Genomic DNA, 24,986 nt, shown 5'->3' on the forward strand with positions numbered 1-24,986 from the left:
GTTTAAATAATTTCTTTAACTGTTGTAGGCTACACACTAAAGTGTGATAACCTTTTCTGATCGTCTGTAGTCGTTTAAAGCTGTTTTAAGTGTATTTTTACTGTTTTTGCCTTATCTTTTCAAAAAAAACAAACAAAAAAAAAAATCCTGGTTTCCCGCCTTGGCATAATGGTTAAGCAGTTCACCTTATAGACACAAGGTGCAGGGTTCAGGTCTCACATGGGGTAACTGGCTAGGCTTAAAAAATGGCCCACAGGGGCAGTTAGCCTAGTACTAATCTATGAATCTAAGCTAGTATAGTCCAGTTTTCAGGATAGTGCTGAATTCAGGGCTGTGATACTAATTTCTGAGTTGCCCATACCTTACTTGGATAGAAGGAAGTTTCTCTGTTCACCTTTGAGAGAGGGGAGCTTTAAGCAACCTATCTGTCCCTGAAAGAGTGGTTTCAGCCCAGAAGTTAGTAGTTTATTGGTAATTTTGGGCTAATTTCTATCTCTTTCATTTCCCTGCTATAAAAACTGTGTTTGCACGGTTTTGCGCACTGGTTAGCTACGGTTAAATTATTCCCGGCTCCACTAAGTCTCCTCTTCAGTTTTTCCCTTGAAACTAGTCTAACTCTTAACCTAAGCACTCAGAATGCATCCTACAGCCCAGCACTTGCTCAGACCTAATAGCAAGCACTAATATACCATGACACTGATTGCCCAGCAGGCTCTTTATTCACCCCTCACCAACCAAGCAACTAAGCAGCTCACCCTACTATTCAGGCATGACCAAACGGCAATTTCAGGTGTACACTCCAGTCCAGCTGGTGAATCTGGGTTTCCTAAGGCAATGTTACAACTGCCTCATGTACACAGGCAGCCCTCTCCTCCTACCACAAAGCACTAACATATGCGAGAGATGCAGTTATACAGCCAGACTGGAAGCTAAGCTGTCTCCACTCAAGACTGGAACAGGCGGTCAAGAGGAGAAGGTTAAAACTTGCACCACACCTTCAGCCACACACAGACCTACTAAAATAGCACTGGCAAAAATAACACATAAATACACAAAATCATACTCGGAGGCTCTAAATAAAAACCTGCAAAAGCATCAGAGACTTCCAAAACCGACACACAAACAACCTGCACCTCCCATCACAAACCAGACAACACATGAAACACAAAATCAGTGTGCTGCACAATCATAGCCCTTAAGGTGAAATAACATATCAAACACACTAGTAATAGGTGACTCTATAGTCAGGCACACTGATGTCCAACTCACTAGGCTGGACAAGCAGAAGGTTACTGTTAGCTGCCTGTTGGGAGCCAGAATCCGCTACATAACACAAGCACTCAGGTCACTCCAGAACAAGTACAAATATGACTCTCATTTTTCATGTTGGTGTGAATGACCTGAGATGTACCTCCATGGACTACATGAAAAGAGACATGGAAGAGGTCTCTGATTATGTAGCCCAGGCTGGTATGACCCTGACCCTGAGTAGCATCCTGCCCTCACCAAGAATGATGCCTCAGTATAAAGAAAAAAATTATCAATTTCAACAATTGGCTAAGCTTCTGGTGTCAAGTCAAAGGGGATCCAGTGTCTGTCAGCCTGGGACGACATGCTCGACAAGCCACGTTGCTTCACAAGAGACAACTTGCACCTGTCACCCCTAGGCTTTCGAATACTGGCCAAGGCTCTTGCTGCCCCCATAGTGCCTTTTTTAGGCAAGGATCCAAAGTCAAACCCACCTCTGTAAACAACACAATTAACAAAAAACTGAGGGTTATGCTACTCAATGCCAGGAGTTTAAATCTCAAAATGCACATGCTCAAAGCACTCCTCAGTATGGAGAATGTCGACATCTGTGCAGTAACTGAAACCTGGTTCAAGGCTCCATAGAGCACCCCAGCACTACTGGGCTACAACTCATACCACACATTTTAGCCACAGAACACAGACCAAAACACAAAAGGAGGGGGTATATGCATATTCATCAAGGATACCCACACCTCCAGGTTAGTGGCGCAGCATGATACCTCTGAGATCATCCATGTGCAACTAACATCAGGCAAATCTGCAATGCAAATTGTGGCCTGCTATAGATCACCCTCCATGACCCAGGACCACCACTCCCCCTTTCTGGAGACACTGGAAAACATGAAGGTCTGAACACACTGATATTGGGCGATTTCAATTGCCCTACCATTCACTGGGAAAACTACTCGAGTACAAACTCCCAGGCCCAGCGCTTCCTGGAATTCATCAACTCAAATGCCCTGGATCAGCTGGTAAACTCCCCTACCAGAGCTGAAAACATATTGGACCTGGTCATCACCAACATGGGCGACAGGTTTTCCACACCAGAAGTTAACCCGTCACTGGTTGGATGTCCGTATCCCACCACCACTCGCAACTAAGGAAACCACAGTAAAAAACTTTTCTAAAGCAAACTTTACCTTACTTAAGACAGAGGTGGTAAGTTTCACTGCCTCCACACTAAAGGATAATGCTGCCCAAGATTCAGAACCTTTACAAATGCACTCTATGAGCAACTATAAGGATGTATGGGTTGTGCCATCCCTAGCAAAACAAAGACTCACTCCTCTAAGAGAAGGAAACCTGTTTGGTGAACCCCTGCCATAAACAGGCTATACAATAGAAGGAGGAAACTAGTTCAGAAAAAAAGCAAATCCCAAGAAGGAAAGACATCCCTGATCAGTATCAGTAAGAAAATAAGGTCCCTCATGAAATCATCCAAGGCTAACTTCAAAAGAAAAATAGCCAAGGATTCAAAAGATAACCACAAAGCCTTCTTTAGCTATGTTAAGAATCTAAGTGGCAACTTGCAGATATGCTCTGAACTAGTGCAAAATAGCACAAAATATACTGAACCTACTGATATTGCCAACATCCTGGCAGATAGATTCAGTGCAAACTTCACCCCCCTCTCACCCCCAAAAGGGCCCACAACAATACCAGAAAAGTGTAGTATCCCAAAAAAAATCACAGACACACAGGTGAAAACAGCCCTTTCAAAAGCCAAAAACACAGCATCAATGGGACCAGATGGTGTCCCAGGCTGCATCTTGCATGAACTAAAGAACGAACTAACCCCCTACCTAAACACACGCTGTTCAACCTCAGCCTCTCCTCAGACTATGTGCCCATAGAATGGCACACAGCAACGGTTATTCCTCTCCACAAAGGAGGGGCCACAACTGACCCTAGTAACTATCGCCCCATAAGCCTGACTAGCCTGGTCTGCAAGGCTATGGAGCACATCATCTTGGAACTCATTAACAAAGACATTGGGAACCTCCAAACACTTGACCTGACATAGTTCAGCTTTGTTAAGGGCAGATCATGCCTACTAAACCTGGTTGACTTCTTCGAGACAGTCACCAAGGCCATAGATGAGGGAAAGGTGGTTCACACAGCCTACCATGACCTCGCCAAGACTTTTGACACCATTCCCCACTCGGGTATTACAGAAAAACTCACCAGCCTGAACATAAACCCCTATGTCATGAGATGGGTTGCCAACTGGCTTACAGACAGAACTCACACGATAAGAATAGCAGGCTCCAGGTCCGACTCTAAACCAGTCACAAGTGGTGTCCCGCAAGGCTCAGTCCTAGTACCACTACTGTTCAGCATATACTTCTCAGAAGTACAGGCAAACACAGGAGGACTATGGCTAACCAAGTTCGCAGATGACTGCAAACTGGGAGCCATAATTGACTCTCTGGCTGACAAGGACATCCTCGAAAAGGGCCTTACTGAAGTGGACACCTGGTGTCAAAGTCATGGCCTCAAGCTAAATGCCAAAAAATGCATAGTCATCCCGTTTGGGAAAAAAAAACACCCACGAATTACCACATAGGTGGCAGCCCCTTTAATGCAGAACAGTTAATAAGAGATCTGGGGACCCAGGTAGATAGTCATCTCTTCTTTGACAATCATATTGCCAAAGTAGTTAGGAAATTCTTCTATGTGGCCCATCTAATTACTAAAGGGTTCGCATCTAGAAATAAAGAGGTTATAGTGCCCCTCTACTCGTCACTCATTATACCCATCATAGAGTAGAATGCCCCATTTGGGATATACCTCACAAGACACTTCCAACAGCTGGAAAGACCACAAAAGTACCTCACCAGGAAGATTACTGGCCTCAAACATATGTCCTATGCAGTCCAACTGAAAAAACTCTGGCTGTACTCAGTGGCATATCGCTTGCTCAGAGGTGATCTCTGCCTGACTTACAAAGCCATGTCCAGCTCAGAATTGATGGACATGCTCCACCTAAAGAAATCCAAGTCACTGTGAGCCACATGCTCTAGTGAGCTAAACCTCGCCACAACAATAAATAGAACATGCTGGAGGGATAGAGTCCTGTCACAGAGACTCCCCATGCTTTGGAACAAAATTCCAAACTACATTAGGCAGACCCCCTCACTAAGACTCTTCAAGAGAAACCTTGACAAGTGGATGGGTAACAGAAAATACACCCTTGGGATCATTTCATTGGCTCTTCTTGACAGAGGATGAGTTAATTAATCATTGGGGCAGCGAAAGCCGACACACTCTGGCTAGGCTTATAAATGCCCTAGGGCAGATAGCCTAGTACCTACCTATGAACCTATGGTGTACAATGTAAGTGTGAGGGCATATAACATATAAAATCACCCATATACACACAAGTGTCACATACAGTATAGTAACACCCCTTGGCAATGTAAGGAAAGCACATAGAGGGTTGTCATGTAAAGTATATGATATACACTTAATAAATGAAAGCAGTCCTCTGATATATTAAAAAAAAATTAAAAGTGAGAAATGGTTAGCAATCCTCAGCTTTGCTTAGCAAGTGTAACCATGATTGCTAAGCAGCAGGTAGCTCAGCTAAGTGGATTTGTGCACTGTTAAACACTGCTCAACAACTTCTCCTTTAAGCTGTGTTAAAGCCGGCTCAGCAGATATGCACACTGCTTAGCAGAGCTTAACCTTTTCAAAATGGTCTAATGACAGCAAAGGGTGGGAATATTATACTATTTAAATGGGGAAGGTGGGAATACAGCCATAATCTGTTATAGTCCATCTGTGCAGATACAATGGCTGGTTTGGAGAGGGAGTGCACTTTCAGGCACAATGCTGGAGCATTCAGGAATCCAGGGTTATAGCTGGACTCCTTTTTAAAAACCATGAGGAGGGACTGCTGCAGGGCCAGTGCCAGGGTTCCCAATACAAAGCGAAGGCCTGGGACTGTCTTGCATGTGAACTCACCAGTGCTACTGGCATGCCTCGGACTGGTGACCAGGTACGGCACCACTATGCTGACCTAAAGTGTAGGAAGGGGGCACTCTTGGATCAGTGGATCCAAGATGGATGGGCCCAGAATGCTCCAGTAGTGTGTAAGTATCACTATCAAGTAGTTTGTAGCAAATACTAGCCTGAGAATGTGATAGGCAGATATGCATAATGAGTGTTTATCTCTCCTACAGTTGCAGCAAAGTGGGCTAGTAATATGAAAGCCCATGGTGACTGCTGAGGCTGCTCTGACAGGCTGGTGAGTACAAATCTGTTTTGCAGTATTTGGTTAAAATAGCTAAGAAGGAGTACATTGCTTACTGCTATTAGGTATACTGTTACTGTGTGAACTGAATAAGTAAAAAAATATGACTGACAAATATTGAAGTCCAATAAAGACCTTTAAAAAAACTGTTGCATTTATTCTGGTATGTTTTTGTATATATATATATATATATATATATATATATATATATATATATATATATATTTACAGGTTCTTCACAGCAAAAATGGCTGGACAGCATGCATTAACTGAGGTGCATCTGTGAACAAGCTGTTAGGAAAAACCGTAGATGGTGTAGCTGTAAAACGAGATATAAATGAAATGTGAAATATATACTGCACTAAGCTCTGAACTCTGAATAGTAATATGTCAAGTTTGAAAGTGTGTTCCATCCAGCATTGCCTTGTATTAACTTTTGCTTTCCAGGTTGTAGTAATCCAAATGAGTAATGCACAGTACAATAACTATTTGTCATGCATGCATCACAGAATTATAAGATTAGACTGTCTAACCAAGAGACTATTAGGCAGAAACCATTGAAACCCAAGCCAGCAGTTATCCAGTAGCTCAATTTGATGAGAAATAGCTTAGTTGCTACTTTTGCACACCCAGACATGGTTCAAATCCAGGGAGTGGTACTAAGATGTGTGCATATCTACACACAAGGACTCAGGAATAAATGTAAAAACAGTCAGGTATTGTTAGATATTTTCCCCACAGGTAAGTAAATGTTGCCAGTAGCTGTATGAAGGGTATACTAATAAACATGTGTTGTCCCACCACATGCCTGCAAATGACAGCAGGGTAGGTACATACAATATGCACTCTTCACGAATCATGCCTCTCAGCTGTACAGACATTCACTGAATGTCCAGATATTTGTTTCATATTTGTGGTCCATTTTACATAAAGTAGTGGTGTCATGGCAAATCAGTGGCAAACCATTATAGACTGAAGTTAGAAAATAATGATAGACATACAAGTGTCAGATGTCATATCCATCAGAAAAGCCATGCAAATGCAATACCTGTAATTTTATCACCTTTCTTAGTTTGCAAGAGTAATATGTAAAAATTGTCCATATTTATGGGCCTTTGTCCCACTCGTATGTATGGCTTTGTCCAGCTCTCATGCTCTAAGAGGTTGAGAGGTATATTTCCGATACATATCTCTCAAGTATCATGCTGTCATGGCAAGTGGTCACTGCTGCAAATAATCCTGGACACAGATAGGAAATCAGTTGATGTATGCCTGTAGCACACTCACATAACAGTAGTCCAGGATACCACTCCTGTGCCAGATATGTAACCCTGACATGTACTATTCCCCTGTAGTAATGTAACCAGAGTTGTCACAGCTTTCCTCATACCATTCCAGGCTGACAGTTTAATAGGTTTCTTTGTATTACTGAAGTTATGCCAATATGTAGATGTAAAGTGAGGGTAGACCCATAGAGTACTGAGCAGTACTGTTGTTGAAAATAAAAGCATAAACAGTCGTTAATGGATTTTTCTGTCACCCCCCCCCCCCATCTGTATCAATAATTATTACTCATATACTACAGGTATGTTGTGTTCCAACCCAATGCTGGGACTTGTGTTATATTATGGTTAATATGTTTAATTACTTGCATGTTAACATATCTTGTTCAAATACCATTGTTGGTGGCCTGTTGCCATTAGTCTTACTGGCTTGCTGTTATGATGCATACTGTTGCTCCATTTATGAAAGTGTTCTGTTTGCTATGCAACTATTTCAAAGCTGTTTTATGGGGTTAATTGGAACACTCATGCATGCTGTTATAACTAAACTGGAAATGTGTTGTTCATGACTAACCAACATATTTTGTAAAACCTCAACACCATAGTGCATTTGGGAATGCAGATCCCAGCTGATCCACCTGTCCCACCTAACTTTGGTGTAGCACTGGGTCCCAGCACGACAGGGACCAAAACTGGATCTCCCTCGTCTGCTGGTCCTGCACTACCTTTGGGTGGAACTGCCACAGGGGACAGTGCCCGTCCTCTCCCCAGAGTGGGCGTGGACAGGAGGCTGTCACCACAGTCAGGTCCGGGGTTTGGTGCACAGCACCCTTTGATCTGAGTTTGGAGAGCAGCTGCGTCAGATTGAGGGCCACCTGGTGCACCTCAAGGGGCAGGCTGCTTCTTCTTTCCAGCCCCCAGCACAGCCACCTTTGGGGCCATGAAGGTGCAGTGGTGACTACACATGGTTGGGGATCTCAGTCCCACTGTAACCATATGAGGGCCCATGGGCTTTGGATTCCCAACCACTCTCCCAGTCAAATGTGTTTACCCCCTCACATGTCATATACCACACATCTGCTGTCTTGTCTGTCTCCCTACCCAACCTACCTCCCGAGACGTACCTATAATCCTTCCCAAGCATCCCACTCTCACATTAAAAAAAAGAAAAAGACATCTGTCCACAAAAAAAAACATTGCCCCATACATAGCTGTCCATTTCGCACACATATCCACTGAACACATGTAATCTGGTTCAATTGGCTTGACAACACATTTCTGTTGTCCTCATCCCTCTCTCTGGGGTTTGAGTGTCCAAATTCACCTCCATATTCTGTACAAATGCACAGCTGTTGCTGGATAAGAAATGGACAGCTACAGACCTTCCCTACACCCATCCTGCACATCCTTAGCTATCTTTCATAATGTTTTTCCCTCTGTGTGCCCCTTTTTCACCACTTTCCTATCACTCCTTTTTCTTTTCTTTTAAAGAAATTAGGATGAGTATAAGCATGAGTATGCAGGATTAAGCAAGTTTTTGTGATGGTAAGTGAAGCCAACACACATTAAGCATCTGTGCATTTAACCGTGTGTTGGCATCGCTTAGCGTCATGCAAATTCATGCAAACCCACTTACAACTGCTTAAAACTGCTTTAATCACTCTATTTCTATCAGCCACTGTTCTGCCTAGCAACAAAATAATCAGGCCTGCCAAATCTCAAACCCAGGGCCCTGTACACCATAGTCAGAGCAATATACTACTACACCCTTTGAGTTATAAAGACAGATGATGTTTTTTTCAAACATATCATGCAGTAGAGTCATTCAACAGTAGGAAAAGAGTCTGTATAATCAGTCAGGATTTGTTTATATACATATACACATGAATATATATGTATATATATATATATATATATATATATATATATATATGTGTGTGTGTGTGTGTGTGTGTGTGTATGGAGATGCATATATATGGAAACTATATACATAATATAAATAGAGATACACATATAAAATATATACATATTAAATATATATATATATATATATATATATATATAGATATATATATATATATATATATATATATATATATATATAAAGAAAATATATATAGCTGCTCATAACATGTAGTGGAGTCATACCTCAGAACCATACCTCTCAACCTCTCAGTGCAAGAAATCTGGCCAAAGGCTGTCCAAATGAGGGGACAATGGGCCAAAATTAGGGACATATTTTAAATATTGCCCTTATACATGTGAAATATTGCCAGAGTGACAGGGATTGTGTCAGCATACATGTTCTGAAGGACATGAGTTCTGAAACTGAAATGTATGTCATCATTTACTGTCAGAAATCCTCAGATAATCATAGTGATTTATCAGGGAAATAAAAATAATGAGTCTGTGGAACAGACCAGAAATCTGAGCAATAAACCTGGACATTCTGCAACAATCTGACCAGTCGAGAGGTAGGCTCAGAACCCCTTAGTGCAATGAATCTGAACCAAACCTAACAAAGTGGGGTGGGAAAAATGAAAATAGGGATATATCTGAAATACTATAGTAAATAAGCTGACACAGTTGCTGCAGTAACACCCTTATATCTGCCCTAACATCTATTGACTGAAATAGCACAAGTCCAACACTCAATTACTTCTCACTAGTTAGTGACTGAAATCCTCACATCATCCCACCATACCTCTCAACTGTACAGATTTTTGCAGAATGTCCAGATTTATGCCTCATATATTTGGTACATTTTTCATAAAATTGTGGTTTTCTGGCAAATTAGTGCGAATCATTAAAGACTGAAGTTAGAAAATAATGAGAGACATTTGGGTTTCAGACTTCATACCCTTCAGAAAATTCACGCTAATGCAAAACCTGTTATTCTATCAACTTTTTAAGTTTGTAAGAGCAATATTTAAAAATTGGCCCTACTTTGCCACACTTTTACTTATGGCTTTGTCCAGATTTCCTGCTGTCGGAGGTTGAGAGGTATGCATCCCACTGATGTGTCAGAAATACACAGCACTTATGGTGGCCAGGCAACAGTACATCCTACATATATCTGGACATAAGATCACATTAGGGAAACTGCACTCAGCTGTTAAGCATGTCACAAAGCACTGTCAAAACTACAGTCAGACTGACACAACACTAACCCAAATATGCTATGGGTAATTACACATGTATTGACAAATATATCAGGCACTTTAGGGATGTCACAGCACTGAAAAACAGACACCAGTGTGAAAGTGCATACCCACAACCAGTTCCACCGCAGTCACAGTGACATACCGGTAAGCCAAAGGAACAGTACAGTATAAGGACTGTGTGAACAAAAACATCTCAACATGTTTGCCACTCACACACTACCCCTACATATACTGGCCCAATTTACAGTATGATGCCTGACCATGGTATGGTACATGTCTCAGTCTGCCCCTACAAACATATACAGCCGGTAGACCACCAGAAACTAGAGCAGCATGCACAGGCAGATAGAAAAGTAGCCATAACACATACATCTACCCTCCTTCCTAGGCCAAATAACATTGACACACTACACTGCTACACAATCCTGACAGTCTGTCAACAATTGGCATAAATGCACAGACCCTTCAACTGTTCAGAGTCCCACAGAATGTCTAGGCTTTGTCCTCATATATAAGGCCTTTAACACATAACATGTCTGATAGTCTGATACATCACTGGAATATTATCAGGAATGATGGCACTAAATAATGATATACCCTACCTATCACCCTCTTACTGCATGACATCTGGACAAAGCCTGACATTCTTGGGGGACAGAGGCCCAAAAACAGGAGCATATGTGAAATATTGCTGTTATAAACTGCAACAGCTGCTGGTGTAACAGGGTTTGTTGCGACATATCTTTTTTGAGGGATATGAAGTCAGAAACACAAATGGATGATACCATTTACTGACTGCAATACCCACAGTATGCTACTGATTTTCCAAAGACAAAAAATGTCTGAGGAACACAACAAACATGAGAGCCCAAAATCTGGCCAGTCTGTGGATAGTCCTACAGCAGAGTGTTATGTCAACCACATAACACTGTCAGACTTAAAATCACACAGAAAAGCCATGTCCACACAAACCCTGTTCAATTAGCATTAATTCAACAGTCTAACTGCAATACATACATTCTGTCCTTATGTCTGGAACATTCTCCCACAATTTTTTGGGCTGTCTCCACAGTTGTCATTGTAAGAGGTATTTCCAACTACCTTCTGTGATGCTGTTGTTCACACCCCTCCATGAAGTTCTCCTCACAGGCAAGGAAAAGGGGCAATGCCCACATGAAGTACTCAATTATAGGAGTGTGTTGCCATGCCATTGGCTATAGGAATAACACCACAGCTGTTCTGCATGCTATTAGCAAGTGGGGGACACCAATTGTTGCACAGGCCATCAGCTGCTCATGAGCATTATATACAAAAGGCAAGCTGATGCCTATGCAAAACAGATGTATACCCTACATCTGGGAGAGAGAGACACACACGCACACACACACACACACACACACACACACACACACACACACACACACACACACACACACACACACACACACACACACACACACACACACACACACACACACAGACCAAGAAACCAAGCTATACATATTTTAAAAAAACAACCATACATGGAAAGAAAAGGTATGTCAAACAAGTAAGCATGTAATGGAATGCAGTAGGGGGTATGCAATAATGGGAAATAGGAAGTTCAACAAATATGTCTCAGCAAGACTTGCTGTACTGATATATTGCTGATCAGAACCAGAACCTATGGCCATAGGAACTGGGTCTGTCTGCAGTGACATATATCACAGCTCAGACCCCTGAGTCACCCCACGAAAGGATGGCTCAGATATGACTACTACTGGAGTGTGTGTTGAACAATGCTGACTGTGGCACTGCTAGGCCAGCTACTGAGATGTTGTAGATATCCAAATGTTAATTGTGAATACAACTATGATATACATGTTTGTCAAAGAAATGTGAGAGACCTATACAGGGTATTCACATAGTGAAATACTGTTGCAGATGTGTGTGTTGAACTGCATGTGATATACTGAGCTCATACCATTCAGCTGTCGAGTGTTATGCACACTGACCATATGCGTGTCTCATATTTGTAGTCATTGACTCATAGAGTTGTGTTATGACTAGCAAATCATTGTCAACCTGTAAAGACTGACATTACAACATCTCCTTCCCTTTCTTTTGGCTATTCCCATTAGGGGTCGCCACAGCAGATCACCTGTTCCATTTCCTACTGTCCTCTGCATCTTGCTGTGTCACACCAGCCACCTGCATGTCATCTATCCCCACATTCATACACCTTATCTTAGGCCTTCCTCTTTTCCTCTTACCTGGCATCTTCATCCTCACTATCCTTTTCCCAATATACTCAGCATCCCTCCTCAGCACATGTCCAAACCAACATAATACTGCTAATCTCTGGCTTTGTCTCCAAACCATCCAACCTGGGCAAACCCTCTAAAATACATATCCCTAATTCCGTCTACCCTTGTCACATCCAGTGCAAATGTTAACATTTTTAACTCTGCCATGCCCATCTCTGACTCCTGCCTTGTTGTCAGTGCCATTGTCTCCAACCCATATAACATAGTTGGTCTCATTGCCATGTTGTAAACCTTTTCCCTCACTCTTAATGGTACTCATCTGTCACAAGTCACTCCTGACACTCTTCTCCACCCTCCCCATCCTGCATGTACTCCCTTCTTCACTCCTCACCTACACTCATTACTCTGAACTGTTGATCCCAAATATTTAAACTCTTCCACCTTTGCAAACTATACTCCCTACATCCTCACCATTCCTCTTGCCTCCCTCCCATTCACACACATATATTCTGTCTTAGTCCTGCTGACCATCATTCCTCCCCTCTGTAGAGTATATCCCCACCTCTCCAGGGTCTCCACAACCTGTTCCCTACTCTCACTACAGATCACAATGTCATCTGCAAACATCACAATCAACGGGGATTCTGTCTGATCTTGTCTGTCAACCTGTCCATCACCACTGCAAATAAGAAAGGGCTCAGAGCTGAATCCTGATGTAATCCCCCCTCTACCATAAATGCACCTGTCACTCTGACCTCAGAACTCACTGCTGTCACAATACCCTTTTACGTATCCTGTAGCACTCTTACAGATTCCACCACCACTTCTGACTTCCTCATACAACACCACAACTCCTCTCTAGGCACCCTGTAATATGCTTTCTCTAAGTCCACAAAAACACAACACAACTCTTTCTGACCTTCTCCATACTTCTCCATCAACAATCTCAGAACAAACATCACATCTGTACTGCTCTTTCCTGGCAGGAAACCATACTGATGATCACTAATCTTCACCTCCCTTCTTAACCTAGTTTCCAATACTCTTTCCCATAACTTCATGCTGTGACTGATCAGTGTTATCCCTCTGTAGTTACTACAGCTCCTCACATCACCCTTATTCTTATAATTGGTACCCAAACATGCTTCCACAGGTATGTCATTTTGACAAACAGCCTTTCCATCCTTAATCTTCTTCATAGCTATCCTTACTTCCTCCTTGCTAATCCATTGCACTTTCTTATTCACCATACCCACGTCATCCAACCAACTCTCTCTCTCATTCTCTTCATTCAACAGCCCCTTCAATGTACTCTTTCCATCTGCTCAACATACTCTCTTCACTTGTGAGTATGTTTCCCTCATTATCATTTATCACCATTATCTGCTGCACATCCTTTTGAGCTTGGTCCCCCTGTCTAGACAATTGGTACAGGTCTTATTCTCCATCCTTAGAGTCCAACGTTTCATACAACCCTTCATACACCTCATACTTAGCCTTTGCCACCTCTCTTTGATATGCACCTCATCTCCTTATACTCCTGTCTACTTTCTTCATCTCTCTGACAATCCCACTTCTTTGCCAACCTCTTTCTCTGTATACTCCCCTGTACTTCCTCATTCCACCACCAGATCTTCTTGTTCTCCTTCCTCTGTCCACATGTCACACCAAGCACATTTCTAGTCATCTGCCTTACTAGCTGTGCTGTAGTAACCCAGATATTCAGTAACTCTTCACTGCCAACCACTGCCTGTCTTAACTCTTCCCTGAACTCAACCTCACAATCACCCTTTTTCAGTTTTCACCATTTGATCCTTGGTGCTTCCCTCACACTCCTCCTCTTCTTGATCACCGTCATCCCACAGACCAACATTCCATGCTGCCTAACTAAACTTTCCCCTGTCACCAGTTTTTGGTCTCCAATCTCCTTCAAACAGGCTCCCCTGCATAGGAGATAATCCACCTGTGTGCATCTTCTTCCATTCTTGTATGTCATCTTATGCTCCTTTGTCTTATTAAAATATGTATTCACCACAGCCATGTCTATTCTTTTTTGCAAACTCCACCACCATCTCACCTTCTGCATTCCTTTGCTTAACACCATACCTACCCATCACTTCCACATCCCTTCTGTTCCCTTCACCAACATGCCCATTGAAATCTGATGCAATCACCTCTCTCTCACCCTCAGGTGCGGTCATCATCACTTCATCCAACTCACTAAGATTTTTCTGTCTCATCCATCACACACGCAACTAGTGGAGTATATGCACTAACAACAGTCATCATTACACCACCAGTTTCCAGCTTCATTAACATCACTCTATCCAACAATCTTCACCTCCCAAAACACCCTTGCCATACTATTCCTTCAGGATAACATCTACACCATTTCTCTTCCCATCTACATGATGATAGAACTATTTGGACCCAACTCCGATACACCTAGCCTTATGCCCCTTCCATCTGGTCTCTTGCACACACAATATATCAACCTTCCTTCTGTCCATTATGTCAGCTACCTCTGTCCCCATACCTGTCATTCTGCCAACATTAAATGTTCCTACCCTCACTAATACAGTCCAAGACTTTCTCCTCTCTCTCTGCCATATGAGCATTGGACATCCTCCAGGGTATGTCTGTGAATGCAAAGGCTACTGCTCTATCAAATGACTTAAGTGTGTTACAGCAATATTAAGAAAGTGTTACTAATTTTGGGCCATCGCCCCCATGTATGTGTGGTGTCCTCCAGATGTCCTGCTTTAACAGGTTGACAGGACTGATTGAGCAGCAAGAGTATAACTGCAGTGTGCCATACTGACATAGAACAGAAATGTATATCAGGTATTACCTGTGCACATCTATGTATGAGTAGGTGTACATGGCTGCCTCATAATAACAGACATGGGATGCAAAATGTCAGGTAAATAAGCTGTACATGTTGAACAAGTGTGCAATCTCAGTTTCTGTGGCTCCAACATAGTTAGATTTCTAGAGCTACTGGTTGTTGCATTGCCCTGATACAGACATGGGTACTAGAATAAGCATAATTATCAGGTTGAAATTTCAGAGGTGTCCAAATGTGCTATGACCTTGTGTCCATGCCTACTACAAACAGCCTTATGATCAACAACATAGCTGTACTGTCTTAGCAATACCTCACCTGTAAAACCTGGCTCCACCAAAGTAGAGTAATCCCCTTTTCTGGACAGCAGCAGTACACAAACCACATAATTGGTCAATATGTTGGCTGTACAGATCAGAGTAGGAGAAGACACCAACTTGGCAGCGAGTCAACCTTTGTCTGAATGAGCATATAAGGTCACAGGTAGACTACTGTAAGGCTAACTATGAGTACAAAGTGGACACATCCACCAAGGGCAATCACAAGGCCATCTTCACATATGTCTGCAATCTCAGAGGCACCAACCCAACCCACCCTGCAATGGAGGTCAATCACACCACATAGACACACCATAGCTATAGCTAACCTTCTGCGGAGAGGTTTAGGGCAAACATCACCCAACTGGCTCACAATCAGTGTAGGTAGATATGCACAGCACCCCTCCCCTCATCATTAGGGAGCAGGTGCATACTGCCTAATCAAATTCAACAAAAGCAAGTCTCCATGGGACCTGATAACATTCCTGTCTGCATTCTACATGAACTCAGGCATATGCTTCCAGCTCCATTACACACTGTATGCAAGAAAAGCCGGAGCACCACTGACATCATATCTGCAAGCAAGAAGGCCACTGTCATCCCTTTTCACAAATGGCAATGATGAATGGTGGTTTATGCAATGTACTGGCCCTCATTGGGGGGAATATGACACATCCAGACCAGGAGTGCAATGCAGGTTCATACTGTGCTGATAGATGACAGTGGTATGATGTGGTTGTAAGTGGTAGCTAATGACAGGCAATATTGATGTGCTGGCTCTGTAAATAACTCTGGGCAATGTCTGAGGTCCTGTGATGTGTTTCCCTGTTTATGTCTTCCAGGTGGCATGCAGCATCAGTTGGCATACAATGCAGAGGAGACTGCAGCTATTATGGAAGCAATAATACAGTACCATGCGGTGCTGTTCAGCCTAAGCTGACAAAATCTGTGGGAGTGGATTTCCCTGTGGGATGACCTTGTCCACAGAATGAAAACCTGGGCCACCATGGCCACACATTTGATCAGGTCAGGCATCATGCAACTGACCTGATACATCATGCCTGGCAAAGGGCTGCTGCTGTGGCCAGGGACTGTACTGCTATGGGTGGAGGTCCAGCCACACAGGCCCTACTTATGACAACAGAGGAGCTCCTTGCCAACCTTGGGGCAACCCCCGCACAACACCCAACACATGAAACACCAGTTGTGTAGATGTGGATGGCACCCAGGCAACAGGCAAGGAGCATCCAGGTAAGGCCACAGTGTGCATCCATTTATTCATATAGCAGTCATACTGTCTTCAATAGAGTATCTAGATACATATGTCAGTTCAAACTGCATTTGTGGGTGGGGTTTAGTAATGCACACAAGTGCACATCTATGGTGAGAGACAGCAAATTGTGTACTATCATAGCTTGTACTGTACCTGTGCAGACACGTAGCATTCATCTTGTACCAATGCCAAATATGAATCTGCTGACAATACCTCTCCTCCACAACTACATAGGTACCTCTGGTCTGCATGTGGGACAGCAGCCTGAAGCCAGTGAGTATAGCATTTTCCTGTTGTGACTCACCAGTACCCCAGGCATGTTAAGGTCATGCATGTGACCATGCACGCAACTGCTATTCTGAGCCATTTTGCAATATCTGCATGTTCACTTGTGGTGGGGTTAAATGCATTGCATCACAGTGGTCATCATAGGGGTCTATTTGCAGGAGATGTCATATATCTGTAGCATACCTCATAACCTGTCATTGCAAGAAATTTGGACAAAGACTGACAAAATAGAGACATATTTTATAAATTAGTGTTATACAGTGCATATAAATGGTGTACACACACCTATTAGAATGTCAGGTATTTGTGAAATACAAAAATGAGAGCACAGTAACACATTTCCAAACCCTTCCAACCTGTCACATGACCTATAACCTGTACAATTCACTTGTAAAACAAACAAATCTGTTAAGGGAACAATTATGACACATAAAAAACTTGCAAGAAGCTAGATGTATATGTGTGCACAGGCTGAAGCTAATACTGTGTTGAAGCAGCTTTCGATATTATTACAGCATTACGTCTTCTTGGGTACACACCTGCCATCATTTACAGAGACTCTTTCATTAACAGCAAATAATGGCCAGCTGTCCTACCGGGATTATCCTAACTTTACTCAGTTGCCTGCTACACCAACAGCCATAGTTTGCATACTGCTTAGGAAGCAGCAAAGGGATCTCATTTGTGAAAGGTATCAGGCCAGAGAAGGGTACACACACATTTCCACAGCATTGCATATGCCATGGAACACAGTGAAGACAGTCATCAAATGGTGGAGGAAATATGAGGCAACGGTGACATTGCAAACACCTGGGCATACTTCCAAATGTGTGGAAAAGACAAGACCCAAACTGGTCAGGGAGGCCACCAGGAGATCTAAAGCAACACTACAGGAGTTACAGGAATCACTGGCAAGTACTGGTTGTGTACTACATGTGACAACAATCTCCTGTATTCTCCACATGACTGGCCTATGGGATAGGTTTTTAAGATGGAAGCCTTCACGCACACAGAACAACATCCAGGTCTGGCAAATTTCTCAGGAAAAATACATCAGATCCCCCAATAGCACATGGGGAAATTTGTTATGGGTGTAATGAGACCAAGGTTGCACTTTTTGGCCACAATACCAAAAGGTTTGTTTGGCACAAGAACAACACTGTGCATCACCAAAAGAACACCATCCCCATGGTGAAGTATGATGATGGCAGTGTCCTGCTTTGGGGTTGCTGTTCCTAAGCTGGGAATGGGCCTGTAGACAAGGTGGAAGGGATTAGGAACAGTTCAAAATACCAGTCCCTTCTGGCACAAAATTGTCATGTGTCTGCTAGAAAGCTGTGGATGGAGAAGACTTACACCTTTCCACACAACACTGACCCATACCATACATCAAAATCCATAAAAGAATGTCTTCACCAGAAGACAATCAATGTTTTGGAATGGCCCATCCACATCCAACACACACATCCAATAGAAAACCTGTGGGTGCCCTTAACAGGTCTGTGCAGAAGTGATGCCCTTGCAATCTGACAGATTTGGAGGGCTTCTGCAAGGGAGCGTGTACAAATATTGCTAAGTCGAGATGTGCCATATTGATACACACCTCAAGAGGACTGACTGCTGTTATGAAATCAAAAGGTGCTTTAACTAAGTATTAGTTTAAGGGTGTGCACAGTCATGCAACCAGCCTATTGCACGTATTTAAACTTCTATGTTACCCCTAACCAATGTGGTTCTTCTTCAATTGGATTGCACAAGTTATACGTCACATTAAAGGTATGAAATGTTATCACATGATTTCTTTGGTCTCATATTATATATCAGACAAACCTAGCATGTTAACAGGGGTGTCTACACTTATAATATACACTGTAAGCTTAGAAAGTTGTTAGTGCAACCAGTTTTGTTGTAACATACATGTACTGCAGGTTTTGAAGTGTGACACTCAAAATATGTCATTAAATAGGGAAACCAGTCCTCATATCATCCCAGTAATGTGTCAGACAAGTACAGGATTTATGACGAACAGACCAGAGATATGAGCCACAGATGTATCCATTCAGTGACACTCTGCACAGTTGAGAGGTATGTTCTGTAGGAGTTGCTACTGTGCTATACAGGTGAACAGCAATTATGTGTACATGGGTGCAGTATGTGCTTCTTGAAGGCCCATCACCTCCTAACACTACTCACATATCACAGAGGTGTATATAAGTTGTAACAGAAAGTGGAAAGGGCTGAACTGCATGATTTTGAGGGCCTGTCCAGGGTGTGTATGTAGTGTTCTGACTGTGATGTGAATGTCACCAGTTGGCTATTGTGAGGTCTGTGTAATGCCTGTCTGCCACCTCACTTGTATGTGTGTGTGTGTGCATGTGCGTGCTTGTGTGTGTGTGTGTGTGTGTGTGTGTGTGTGTGTGTGTGTGTGTGTGTGTGTGTGTGTGTGTGTGTGTGTAGCAGCAAACGGTATAGGGGAGGTATTAATTCACATATGTTGTCTTTCCCCCACAGGTGGTCATGGTGGTCGCAATCCCTCCTGCTCAGTATTTGATGTCAGTGCATCTGCAGACTCTGACAATGATGATGATCATATTGAGGCACAGGTGGTGTTGTCAGGGGCTGAATCTGTGGCATCAGTTGGCATCCCACAGTCATCCACAATGTCCCCGCATACAGTCACAAGGCCCACACATGCCCCTTCCCGAGCAGCCAGCAGCTGCAGATGATGGACAGTTGGCAGGTGGTGGCATGGAACAGGTGTGGTGTGGTGACTATGGCAGGTGTGAGTGTAGACACTGTTCATAGTCAGAGTGCAGGCAAGGTCCCACACAGGCAGATGGACAGGGGTGCTCAAAAGAGGACTGCTGCTCATCAAGCTGCTGTCGCAAGTGCCACAGAAGGTGTTAGCAGATGCATGTTTCGGGCTGTTATGGATGCACAAGCACGTAGTCAATGCAACACCAAATACTCAGGGTGGTGGATGCAACTCTTCCTGATTTATGTGGTGACACACTTAACCTTGTTGAGGCTACCTGCCAGAATACTGAGGTCATGAATAGACGGTGGGGTGAGACCTTGGCAATCCTTGACTATGGCATGTCTGTGCTAGAGCGTGTGGTGGGAGATGGGCATCGGTCACATGGATGTAGGTCAGCACCAACATCAGCTGAGAGTCTATGGGGCTGTGCACCTTCAGACTCCCATAGTGGCAGTGACACCATCACTACCGAAGGGGGGCAGCTGTCCAGATCACAACAGAGCAGGCCATGAGCATGTGGTCTTGGCTGGTCCTGTCAGGGGCATGGATCCAGCAGACAGCAGTCACCATCAGGAAGCAGTACTGCATCTGGCCTTGGGCCTGGTGGTGCCAGTGAGACCTCTGGCAGTACCAGTTCACATGTCCATAGCCAGAGACTTCCCTGGACACCTTGCCATATACGGTCCACAGCTGTCCAACATACCCCTGTATAGAGCAGCCACATGGCATGGATGTGTGCATACATACACACACACACATCTGTATCACAGGTAGGTCACCTCCAGACACACACAGCACCTCTGCACAGCCCATCTATAGGATACCCCTTCAAACCATATGGCCCGGCCTAGGCCTCTGGCAAACCCACACCACACCCTGTGCATATGATGATACCTATGCCACATCCCTGTCATCCATACCATAGATGCAGGGACAGGCTAATATGGGTCTGATGCACAGGGTGAATATAGTACAGCGTAACTATGTAATACTGTTTAAGGTGCTGTCTGCTTGCATTTGTTATGGGTACACATAGAGGTGTATGTACCTTATTAGCCATGATGCATTATTGCTGTTAGTACCACTGACTGAATGTAGTCTGACATGCTGTATTCTGTTTGTGTTCCAGGTGTCTGTGTGTCTGCAGGCTGTGGTCCTGCAGACATTACCAATGTGGAGCTTGGCAGACTGGAAATACACCAACCATTTCATAGCCAAGGTACATCTTTATATGTAAATTTACCAGGTGTATATGCATGCAACAGTGTGTGATGGACACTGATGTCAGACAGTATGACCTGGTGTACATACCCCTTGTCACAGACTGGTAGCCTTCAGATGTGTGACCTTAGTGTTGTATAGTACCAAAGGCTCATACATATGGAATAGGTTATTGGAGTACTGTCAGTAGGTCCCTCACAAGCTTAGCAATTAGATTGACTGAAACAGATTCACGTGTCAGCACCTGTTGCCCCTGCCATTTCTTTCCCATACTCTCAATCCTGATGCAGTTGGTGAGGGCATGCATGGTACTATGTATGGCAGGTTTGTGGTATGTTTTCCTGAGTTCACAGGGTGGAACAGGGAGACAAAATGGTATATACTTTGCATACACATATCCACTTTAATGTACTATAGTGCTACATACACATGATATGCCCCACATAGATTATATGCATGGGACATAAACCACTACCTCTTACAACACATAATGTTGTGAATGCCTTCATGGATGGTGAGATAACCCAGCAGAAATAGCAACTGAAGTCATCTATTGCTCCTACAAGCTTGGACAAGGGTAACAGATGTTGTATCAGCATGATGTTTCAGTCAGGTATGATATCCAATGCTGGCATGTGTGTCAGTACACTAACTGCAACCTACTTGGCAACAATATCACATACATGGCCATTGGTAGGGGACACAGACCACTTACGGGTTGTAAACATCCATATATTCTGTAGACATCTGTACAGATAACTGGAATGGCCTGTACAATGGTTTAACATGCTGCATGTAAGGCAGATGCCATTAACATTCTATATTAAGCAATGCCATTGGAAGGTGGTAACCAGGCGTGGGTAGTACACACATCAAAATGGTATAATCCACACAGGATATGATGCTCACCCAAACACAATCAGTTGCCAGTATTGAGATTAGAGCCCCTACTGATTTAATTATTTCTACCATAGTGTTACACAGTTATCAGATGCGCCATGGAGCTTATATGAATTTACCTTGTCCCAAGGTCATTCTCAGGTAAATGACATCAGCAGGCCTTGTAAAGTAGGGTGATGGGAAGTTTACATGGTGACACACAACTCAAAATGGTATAACCCATGCAGGATATGATTCTCAACCAACACACACACACACACACACACACACACACACACACACACACACACACACACACACACACACACACACACACACACGCGCACACACACACACACACACACACACACACACACACACACACACACACACACACACAGTTGCCAGTATTGAAATTAGAACCCCTACCTATCTAATTTTTTCTACTAGAGTGTTGCGCAATTATCACACTCGCCATGGAGCTTATATGAATTCACCTGGTCCCAAGGTACTTTGAAGGTGAATGACATTAGCAGGCCTTGTAAAGTAGGGTGATGGGAAGTGTACAGGGTGGTAAACAACTCAAAATGGTACAACCTACACACCACATGATTCTCACACACATGCACACACTTACTTGCCAGTATTGAGATTAGACCTCCTGCCTATCTAGTGATTTGCACTATAGTGTTATGCACTTATCATACACGGTACAGAGCTTATGGGGCTGGCAACTGGTCAAAGGTGCTGATAAGGGGAATGACCTCAGCAGGACTGGTAAAGTAGGGCACTGGGAGGGAAACTTATCAAAATACTTCTTACAAACATACACACTTACACACACATTTGTTGGATCTAAGATTAGAACCCCTGCCTATCTAGTGATTTGTGCTATAGTGTTACTCAGTTATCATACATGCTATATACCTTCCTGGACTGGCAACTGGCCAAAGGTGCTGATAACGGGAATGACATCAGCAGGACTGATAAAGTTGGGCACTGGGTTGGAAACTTATTTATACTTCTTCTTACAAACATACACACCAACCCACACATTTGCCAGATATGAGATTAAAACCCTTGCTATCTAGTGATTTGTACTATAGTGTTATGCAGTTATCGCATGTACTGCAGAACTTACTGAGCTGACAACTGGCCAAAGGTGCTGATAAGGGGAATGACATAAGCAGGACTGATAAAGTAGTGCACTGGGTGAGAAACTTATCAAAATACTTCTTCTTACAAACATACACACATACTTATACACCCGCACACACATTTGCCAGATCTGAAATTAGAATCTCAACATATCTAGTGATTAGTACTATAGTTTTACACAGTTATCACACATGATACAGAGCTTATCAGGATGAAAGGTGTCCAATGGAACTTCCAAGGTGGATGACAGCAGCAGATCTTGTGAAGTAGGGCAATGTGAAGTGTACTGAGTGTGAACAGCCTCCTAATACTTAGACCTATGGACACACACACACACACACACACACACACACACACACACACACACACACACACACACACACACACACACACGTGGGTGATATGATATTATAAACCCAACCTCAGTACTATTACACAATGGGGCTCACCTTTTATGTTGGCATGTGCAACTGTTTACAACTGGTATGCCACTGTCCACAGCAGGACATAACTGTATGCCATTCAGTGTATCCGTGTGTGTGACTCACACTGTCTGTCTCTCACTTCAACACATCTGTGTGTGTATGCTTCCCATATGTTATCTATTGTCCATATATATGTGTATGTATCTCATGCAACAGATGCAGATATATCACATATGGGCAACCTACAGCTAGCTAAGTGTAATCCTGTCTGATGTGTGTGTGTGTGTGGGGGGGGGACATTTAAGGTGTACATTGCTATCTGTATGCACAGACATATATACACAATACAGTCATATATTCTGATGTGGGTTCCTACATGTCCTATGATTCTCTAAGTGTAGGAGCATGCCCAGTGTGATCTTCTATAGTTAGAGTGGGACTCCATTCCAGAGATAGATGTACTCCAGTCCAGAGTTTGTGTGCTACAGCCATACCTCTTATGAGTACACAGAACTTTCCTCAGGGTGCTGAGATTGTTTAGCAGACATTTTCTGACATATCTGTAGTCTGGCACTGCAATGTATTGTGTCATTACATAGTGACAGACATCCTCAGATCATGACAGTGCTTTACCAGAGGAATACTAGTTGGATGATGCATAAAACAATATTATGAGGGCAGCTATGTACATTCTTGCCCAACAAGACCATTTTTGAGGTGTGACTACAGCCAGTTGAGTGATGACACGCTGTGTAAACAGTCCAGCAACCTGGTGACATACTGACTGGGGATCTCCTGCTTGTGTAGTATCTTTCTAACCTGAGATGTCATATCCTTGTGTGGACACACCTCTCAACTGTACATTTTTGGCAGGTTGTCCAAGTGTTTGGCTAGAGGTTGCATCCTGTCTATGTAAACCTGTGTTTTTATGGCAAGTTAGTTACATATAATTAAAAGTGATGTTACCAAATAATGACAGACATTACTGTTTCAGACTGCATAACCTTTAGACAATTCCCACTACTGCAAACCTCTCACCCTACAAACTTTCTCAGTATGTAAGGGCAATATTTACAACACATGCCTATCATTGTGCCTTTGTTCCACTTTTATTTCTGCCCTTGTCCAGACATCTTGCTGTCAGAGGTTGGGAGTTATGGGTGTGGGTACAGAGTGAATTCTACTCTGCAGGCATGACCATTATATGTAAAAGCAAACATAAGAAAAATGCATTATTGAGAATAACCACTGACAACAGTACCAAAAAGCACTTATATCCACAAAAGCCTTAGCACCTCAGCTATAAATCCTTCAAGATGTCCATTATATGTGTAGTATATTCCACATAGCACTGTGACTTCCAGGTATGTTAGTGGCAGAGCAGTGGGTGTCACTGACATGCAAAACAGTTGGCACTGCAGTTATCTGCACATGGCCTTGTCAAATACAGCACTGTATCTACAACACGACTGCCAGGAGAATGTGCTGGCCAGATCCTGACAGCATTAACCACACATATACATATCTCATTGTTCCCTGAATATTGTCGACAGGCAATATGTT

Source organism: Protopterus annectens, chromosome 5.part0, assembly GCF_019279795.1.
Source record: "Protopterus annectens isolate FY-2018-M chromosome 5.part0, PAN1.0, whole genome shotgun sequence".
NCBI lineage: Eukaryota > Metazoa > Chordata > Ceratodontiformes > Protopteridae > Protopterus > Protopterus annectens.